Genomic DNA, 9,230 nt, shown 5'->3' with positions numbered 1-9,230 from the left:
TATATATATATATATATATATATATATATATATATACCACTTATACAATGACCCATATTAGAAATAATAGTTATTTTACAATTATTTTAATAAAATAAATAACGAATATATTCAAAATACTGAGCTTGATAACCTTTTTATCATATTTGTAGCAAAACCTTTAAAATGGGAATTATACATAGTTTGAATATAATGTATAAAACTGAGATTTTCAGCAAACAACAAACATTTTAGCTAATTTTTCTAGATATTTTCTCTATTATATGACCGTTGTATACTAGAGCTAGAAACCTTCGAAGGATTTAATTGTGCTTGGGCCATATTAGAGCTACCTACTCCTACAGTTGCAGGAAGAGGGGTACGATTATTTTTAATTTCACCTGCCACTTTAGCATGCAAAAAATCATTTTTAAAACATGACATTAAATGATTACTCAAATGTCCCGTCCCACCATGTTTTCGTACAGTTTTATGATTCAATCTATGTTAACATTTATTGCAAATAGCTCGTGTCTTATCTTCATTTTGAGTCATAAATTGCCACACAACTGATTTTTTATCACGGTTTACCTTAGGCCTAGAATGTACGGGGGGATGGGAGCAAGACAACGAAAGGGAACAGGAGTAGGAACGGGACTGGGAGAGTGAGTGGGAGTACTAGTAGTTGTAGGTGGCTCAGTTTTATCATCATGATCATCAAGAGTAGGTGTATCAATATAATCATTAACATTATCATGTTTATCGTGTTCAGGCAATTCCTCATCAAAATTACCAAACCTTCTTTGTAAATGTTCATAACAAGGATCTAGTCAACAATTATTATCAATATAAAAAAGAAGGCCATTAACATGCGTATATCATCCGTATTCATTCTTAGTATACTAGATTTTTTAGTTTTAGATTTATAAGAACTATCGATGTTTTTATTAGTGGTGACTTTCAAGTTTAACAAACTATTAACCAACTAAATTATGCTTTTTTTTTACCTTTTTCAACAATATTTTTACCGGAATTCATATTCAAATATGAAAAGTGAGTAACTTATATATAAATACAAAAATGTAATGCGAACAAATAATTACTCAAAATATAAGTAAGTAACTAAATGAAAAAAGTGAGATGAAAGTTTGAACACATGTATCAAAATGTCTACTAAAAAAAGTAGATGTTTAAGACCGAAAGCCGAAAATTTAAAGTTGAAAGTTGAATTCTGAAGCTCCAAATCAAATTTCGAAATGCCAAGTTCGTAATCTCAATGAGAATAAGAGATTAGAGAGTAAAGAGTTGATACAATAGAAGATGATTTTTTGTGAATTAAAATAATGAAAGTTTCGGGGTATTTAGAGGTAAAAAAAAATGATGAAAATGTAGTTTTCAAAGATTGAGATATTAAACAAAGTTAAGGGGGGTAGGGATGTAAAGGGGAGTAATGAGGTTGAAAGAGCCGTTGGTGGGGCCCATAACCCATTACCCAATGGCTATTTCAATTTACTCTTTTTAATTAAAAAATTAAACAAGACTGGACCGGGATTGGAACATGTATTTACCTAAGCAGTAAATCTCGATTTCCGTCGTGTTACCTCTCCCAAACCCCCTACTGACTGGTCCTTACCGGGATAAGCCGGTAGGGGACTAGACTGGAATAAAATGGTACTGGAACCGCACCTCCCTATTCCGTTGCTATCCATAAGCGGGAGATCGGGAGATAGTAAAGGGGCAAAGGGCACCAAACTTTATTTTTCCTACACTTTCCCCCAACTCTAAATTTTCTCTCTAATACCCTCTTTCGAATCGTCCGAATTTGGTAGGTTTCTTGTTATTTCCATTCTCATTAATTCCTTTCATGATTTCCTTGATTCCATGCAATTTAAATAATAGAATCGGGAAAGTTTTGGGTAGTTATTTTCGAAAGTTTAACTAGTTTTGTTAATGTGTTAGAACTTCGTAGCATGGCTACTTCTCTTACGTCCCCAATGCTTATACAACATGCTGTTTGTAAGGATCCCATCAAAATATGGTTAGATTGATACAAAAACACATGGGAGAAGTTGAAAATTTTTCTTTCCATGAACTCATATTTTGATACAAAATTAGGGATTATTTGGTTGAAATACTTTTTAATTCGTGTATTAGGGTAGTTGATATACTCTAATCTCTTGAAATTCTGATAAAATGGCGATTTTGGGATGAAAAAGAAGGCATTTTTGTGTTTGGCATTCATCCTAGATGAAGGCCATTGCAGCGGCCTGCATCATCCCGATGTAGCAGGATAGACCTGACCAGTAGCCTGCATTCCTTTTTCCAAAATTTTCCTCTTTTCGTTAAGCTTACCCACCTGGTCCATATTTTTCTAACTTGTCTTATTCCCGTCATGTAATCCTAAATGGCCGGGCAAAACAATGATTATTCCCCCTCTATCAATTTTCCCTATGCCGTTATTCGGGAAAGGCACCAAGACTATCGTACTAGTGGTTTTTTCTATGAGAGGGCGATGATACTTCATAACGTGGGGAAGAAGACTTTTTCTTTCTACTCCTGATTGATCGAATTTGGGTGGCTTTCATTGACTGAGGCTTCCTAGATTCCCATTCTACCTGGGTAAGGGAGTTTTATGCTATCCTCCCTACTGTACGTTGGGATGTTCGCTACGCATTCATACGCATTTGGGGAATCGACATTCCCTTGAATTCCACTACTATCAATGAGGTTCTGGAGGTATCAGAGAGCCCAAACCTGGTTTTCAAAGAAAAGCTAAGGGAGATGGATCTGGAGTGTCAGCGGGACACTATTATGGATCCCACAAAATGAGATCAAGTTTATTTGGCTACTGTAGAGGGTATCACTAGTGCAGACTAGTCACCGGATTCTAAGAGGTGGCTAAACTTGGTGTCTATAAGGATTCGCCCGTTGAGTCACCGCATAGGCGTCACTTATCCTCGGGCTCTCGTGGTGGCGTGTTCTATAAAGGGTATTCATCTCAATGTGGGGGCACAAATTATCTCCGAATGGAAGATTTTCTAGCGGGGCAACAAGAAGACATTCTTCCTCCCCAGTCTTATCAATACCGATGCAAGCAGGTAGTAGTTCCCTTGTTAGATGGTGACGAGGTATTATCTATGGATCCCTTGTCACCCTCCTTTTTTCAGGCAGGTTCTACTTCTACAGGAAAAAGGAGTAGAAATAGTAGGGCTAGTAGCAGTAGGGCAAGCGACCCACTTTCAAGTGCATGGGTGAAGGAAGATTTTGCATCCATTTAGGAAAGGTTTCGGTGTTTTCCATTTACCCTACTCTTGTCCCTCCCAACACTTCCCTAGAGGTTAAGATGCTTCGCCGTCAGTTGTGAAAGGAGAGGAGGAAGGGTATGGCTCGAAACCATGTCATGCTAAGGATGCGGAAGACGGTTAAGGCAATATTTGCATGCGTTGCTCCTAGCCAGCCTCTTCCTGGACTCTAGATAGATGATTTCAGTGATTTTAACATGTTGAATGGGGCTTGGAATGAGGTGAAGCCTCTGGAGAAACTTGACTCAAACAGCCTCACTACCCTATTCCAGAGTCCAAATTAGCTTCCACTTCTTCGCCTCCTTTATGGTTGTAGTTCAAAACATATAAGTTTTATTTTAATTTTTGACAAAACTAAGTTCTTGTAGAACATGGATGCTTGCTTTTAGTTTCTTTGAGGTAATCGATTTTTAATTTTAATCACCTAGATACTACTGTTGTTGAACACTGGCTTATGAATTTCAAGGATTGAATTGGATCCCTTATGGATTGTATAATGAAAGCTGCGAAAAATATTTGTTGAGGTTCTGCCTCCCTCTGTCTCGCTTTAGCGGGAGGATCCCGTTGTAGCGGCACCGCGCCAGCGGGAATGATTCCACTGCACTGGCATAGTCTGGACCAGAATGTGGCTAAGGGTTTTCTGGCACTTTTTTACTTCCAATTTTGTTCCAGGTCTCTATTTTCGCTATTCTACCAAGCTTCTAACATTCTCCACTAATGTAGTATGATATTATAGGTTACAAATCCCAAAGATACACTGAGACACTACAACTTGCACCTTTTAATGATCCAATCGTAACTCTACTCATATCGACTTCAGACACTCCACATGGTTTGCTATATAAGATTTTTTTGTGTGCTACAAAAGATTTACTCACCCAACTGCATTCTTGTACCTCAAAAAGGACTTAGGATATCAAAATACTTCCACATTCATAGATACATCATTAAACACACAGTTCACAATAAAAGATAAATACAACAAGGAGCACATATCTCAATTAGTTACAAACAACACGAAATACACATTCACCCCTTACAAGAAACAACGCACATGCAATTCCAATTTTTATTAATTAGTTAGTCACATAGATAACCTGTAACGATTATTCATATTCTTTATATCCCCTAGGGCTAGATACTAATGGGAACATTCTGGTTCCAATTAACTTGTTGGTGTCCTTCGGTTGTATCAACAATGTTAGTCCTCATTTTCAAGATACTAATTGGACTTAACTAAACCACAAGTGACACTTTGCACGAAAGGAGTAAGTGAATGAGACAACTTCCTAGAATTCTTCTCAACCTCTTGTAGATTATATGTGGACGAACACCAATCCATAAGAGTCTAGTCCATATTTTGCTCTTGTATGAGGAGAGCGGTAACCTAGGCTCTAATACCAATTGTCACGATCCAACCCACTGGGCGGTGAGGGCACCTACTCCAACAGCTACGTAGGAGAACCCTCATAACCCAACAACTAGAAAACATGCGGAACTTAAAGGAAATGAAAGCAAGTTAAGGAAGTTTAAGAATTTTCCCATTCAAAAGATAACTTTTCTAGATTATACAAAAATAATTTACCAATCCCTAAGGACCTAGTACAAAAAGTAAAAGATCCACTAAGAGTATAACATGAAAAACTAAAAAAAGACACAACTTCATTCATGCGGGATGAAAAGTCAAAGCTCCTATATAATTTCTTCGTTTTTACCTAAGGAAACATCACCAACGTTGCATCCAGTTATGTTAAAGACATAGCAAGAGTAGTATCAGTATAACCACACGTATTGGTAGGCATCATTGGTCAACCCGACGCCTACCTCATAATATATGAATAGAACAATTAAATATCATATATGGGCCCCTCGCTTCTCCACCATAACCTTTACTTAAAAACCTTCCAATTACACCTATCTCTTTCCTATGATGTTACAACCTGAATACACTCACTGCCTTGTACACAATAAGTACCACTACCACACTTAAGATCCCAATGGTTCATAGCTTAAAAACACCAGCCAGATTGTATAGTACCAGTAACATTACCTCACTTAAGAATCCAATAGATCATAACTTAAACATACTAACCACAAGGTATACAAAAATAACACTACCACACTTAAGAGAGCAATAGATAATAACTGAAAAATACTAAACACATTGTATATTAAAATTAAAACTACCACACTTAAGAGTCCAATAGATCATATATTAAACATACTAAACACATGATATACTACAAGTAAGACTACCACACTTAAGATTTCAATAGATCATAGCTCAAACCCCAATGAGTTGATACATATGCATACCTCACAAGATTAAACATATCATATTTCACCGCACATATATTATCCCAAGTAGTTGAACCTCTCATGGGACCCATATTTAAGCTGTTAGCATGCCAGAACGTCGTAATTTGATCCATATTTTCTGTCAAAACGTGGCAATCCATCCTAGTTAGAGTACTAGAACGTGGCAGACGATCCCCGTTAGTATGCCATAATGTGGCAATCCGATCTACTTTAGAGTGTCAAAACGTGGAAACTGCTCCTAATCACACATCATAATAACACATCAAGATCACACATTCAAGTCATGATTTCATCATATTGATATTCACATATCTCTTTCCAACGTCTAAAACTATATTGCAACATGCATACTAGAAGAAGTATCTCGACAAAGAAAAACACATGTATCTCACACCACACAGAATCACTATTACATGTGGTTTTAACATGATAATGGTATAGTTGGTTTTGGTGGTGATTTTATCATTATTTTCTCCCTAGTTCAGTTGTACCTTGTATTTGCAGTACTTTAGTATAAGCTTTGGCTGTAGACATGGAAATGAAATGGTGTTGTATTCAAATATACACTGACTTTATTTCGGAAATTGATTCACTAGTTATTGAAAACAAGGTTATCAATGTAGGCTCCACTAACTTGAAATTAAACACATTATACAAAATTATCTACTTGAAATATATTCATTGGGTCAGAAATCATGTGGTTGACTTTCCTGAAGAAGTGGCTTAGAATATATAGCATGTTCCACTCATTAATTAAATTTCAAAGGCAGGCTTAGAGATTGGTTCGACTCCATAAGAGGAAAATTCTTAGCATTATCGTAAAAGTTCATAAGGAAAACTTTACACTAGCTAGTTAGTCTGTACATAATTGTATAGCAGGTAGTTGTATTTTTCTGTTTTATGGTGTTTTCAGTGATATTTTGTCACTAACTTTTTTTGGTTTGACAATGTTGTATTGAGGTTTGGCCAAGTCCGAAAGATAAGACGGGGGTGGGGGTGAACTAAAATAGTTTTCCAGTCGACTGCTTCAGTGCACTGGTCGCCTTTCCTACATGTTAGTTCAGCGAAATATAACAAAGTAATAAACTGAAAAGCAAATAAAAACACCAAACGTTTTATATTGGTTCATATCACCAATGTGGTGAAGTCCAGTCCCCTAGGGTTTCAAGGGTTCCTTAAGATCTCTATCCACTTGGTTTACAAAATTGGTAGACTTTCGATCTAATCTGATGTGCAAATCAGATCTTCAATACTTGACGTTGCCTCTACTTGTATAACCTATTCTCGATATCTTTCCTTCTCTTTTTCTTTTACAATTGTTCACTCACGTGTACAAACTTTTATCAAAGATGAAAGAAGATTACAAATAAGTTCAAGTAAAGATGCCTACTTCACACTAAAGATTGAGGAGGTGTATACAGTGATTGCTCTTGTCAGAAACCCAAGGGTGTTCGGATCAACGATGTTTGATCTTATCCTTCATTCACAACACTTTGTGATTGATTTCGTGAGACATGTCTATATCAGATATGTGCATGAAAAATCATTTCTTTCCATTGTTTTAAGGTTTAGTCTTGGCTTGATCTTGATTCTTGATTTATTTTCCGTTAATGTGAGCTAGACGATTTGGTTTTTATTTGATTTGTTTTTCTGATTTTGCTTGAAGGAAACATCCTTATGTGCATCCTTTTGATTGCAAGTTGTGATATTTGATCTAATTGACAAAATATTCACTTTCCTTCTTCTTCGTGATTCCTACAGTCATTTGATTGTTTCAAGTTGTGTTTAGTTGATCTAATTGATCAAATATCCTTTTCCTTTTTAACTTGATTTCATGGTGATTCCTGTAGTCCGTCATAGTTTCCATCTCGTTTCTTTTCTACATCATATGACTTAGTTAGTGAATATACTTGTCATTAGTAAAACATACAATAGTGAATTGAGTTCAACAATATCCCCGTTTTTGATAATGACAACTAAGTTCAATTTAGGAGATGAAATCTTTCCTGAAGTATCGAGATCCATGTTAGGCATGATATCATTATATTTTCGTTCTCTTTAAGGCTCCCCCTGATTCAAAGTTCCCCCTAAATTGAATGCCTCTCTGCATAAGGAATTTTGGGTAATATATTCTCCCCCTTTGACATATTCAAAAAGTTAAACAGAGAAAGCATAATACTTAAGATAAAATAAGAAGCAGTAGGAAGGTTAGTAGCCTTGAGTATGCATTCCAAAATAAAACAACAACATTTCCTTGCACAAAGATGTTCAAAAGTAAGAGCAAATATAATAATTACAAATTAGCCCTGGGTAACCCAAAAGTACTTCAGAGAATTAACAATTCTCTCATTGAATGAGTGGTAAGTGCACTCCACATTCCTGGAAAGGCTGGTGTAGGAATTCTGAACGGAGATGGCTAGTTCGTTATTAGAGAAGTTGACTCCCCCTTTAAGTCGGTCAACTTGTTGAATATGTTTGTTGGCCGTGCAAATACCTTCCTGCTTAATACTTTTCACTTAAATATGAAGCTTACCGATACTTGTGTTGGTTTCCTTCTGGAGGTGTCAATGTGCTTAACTCTGGAGTGATGCATAATGTATTTTGATTGACTGATAGCACTAGCATTATCACAGTAAATCGAAACACCTTCAAATGATAAATAATAGTCTACTAATTGATGTATCGTCCATAATAATTGTGTAGCAAAACTTCCCACATCAACGAATTCTAATTTTGTAGTAGAGAGAGCTACAGAAGTTTGCTTTTTGCTTTGCGAGGAGATAAGAGACTGACCCAAAACTTGACAAGTGCCACTAGTACTTTTCCTATAATTTTTTTCACTTGCAAAGTCAGCATCTGACTAACCAATTAATTCAAAATGAGAGAAGTGAGGATACCAGAGACACATTTCGGAGGTTCTGATCAAATAACGGATAATTCGCTTTACTGCGGTGAGATACGACTCTTTAGGAGCGGCTTGAAACCATGCGCATTTGCATATGCTGAACATGATGTCCGGTCGACTTGCAATAACATATAGCAGTGAGCCAAAGCATTCCTCGATAAATTTTTTCATCCACATCTTTTCCTAATGTGTCTATTTCAAGAAACATGGAGGGGCTCATTAGAGTCCAAATAGACTTCGCGTTCTCGAGTCCAAACCTTTTGATGAATTTTTTAGTATATTAAGATTTACTAATAAAGGTTCCGTTTGGAGACTGCTTGATTAGTAGTCCAAGGAAGAATGTAAGTTCTTCCATAAGACTCATTTCAAATTCTCCTTTCATAAGATTTGCAAAATTCTCACACAAAGACAAGTTAGAGCTACCAAAAATAATGCCATCAAAATAAATCTGAACAACAAGAATATATGAGCCAGATCTTTGAATAAAAAGAGTTGTATCAGTTTTTCCTTTTTGAAAATTATTCTAGAGTAGAAATGTGTGAAGCCTTTCATACCATGCTTTTAGAGCCTGTTAAGGCCATAAAGCGCTTTGAAAGTTATACGCGGAATAAGGACAATAGATAGTGTCCCATACCACCACCTATACGTTGTAGAACCTATCCTATAACTATAGTGCACATCCCATAAGATGATAATAAGTATTAACCAACATAGACCATACTAGA

The sequence above is a fragment of the Solanum pennellii genome, chromosome 5 (assembly GCF_001406875.1).
Source record: "Solanum pennellii chromosome 5, SPENNV200".
NCBI classification, from domain to species: domain Eukaryota; kingdom Viridiplantae; phylum Streptophyta; class Magnoliopsida; order Solanales; family Solanaceae; genus Solanum; species Solanum pennellii.
The sequence above is the reverse complement of the archived record's forward strand: the minus strand, read 5'-3'. Positions refer to the sequence as shown.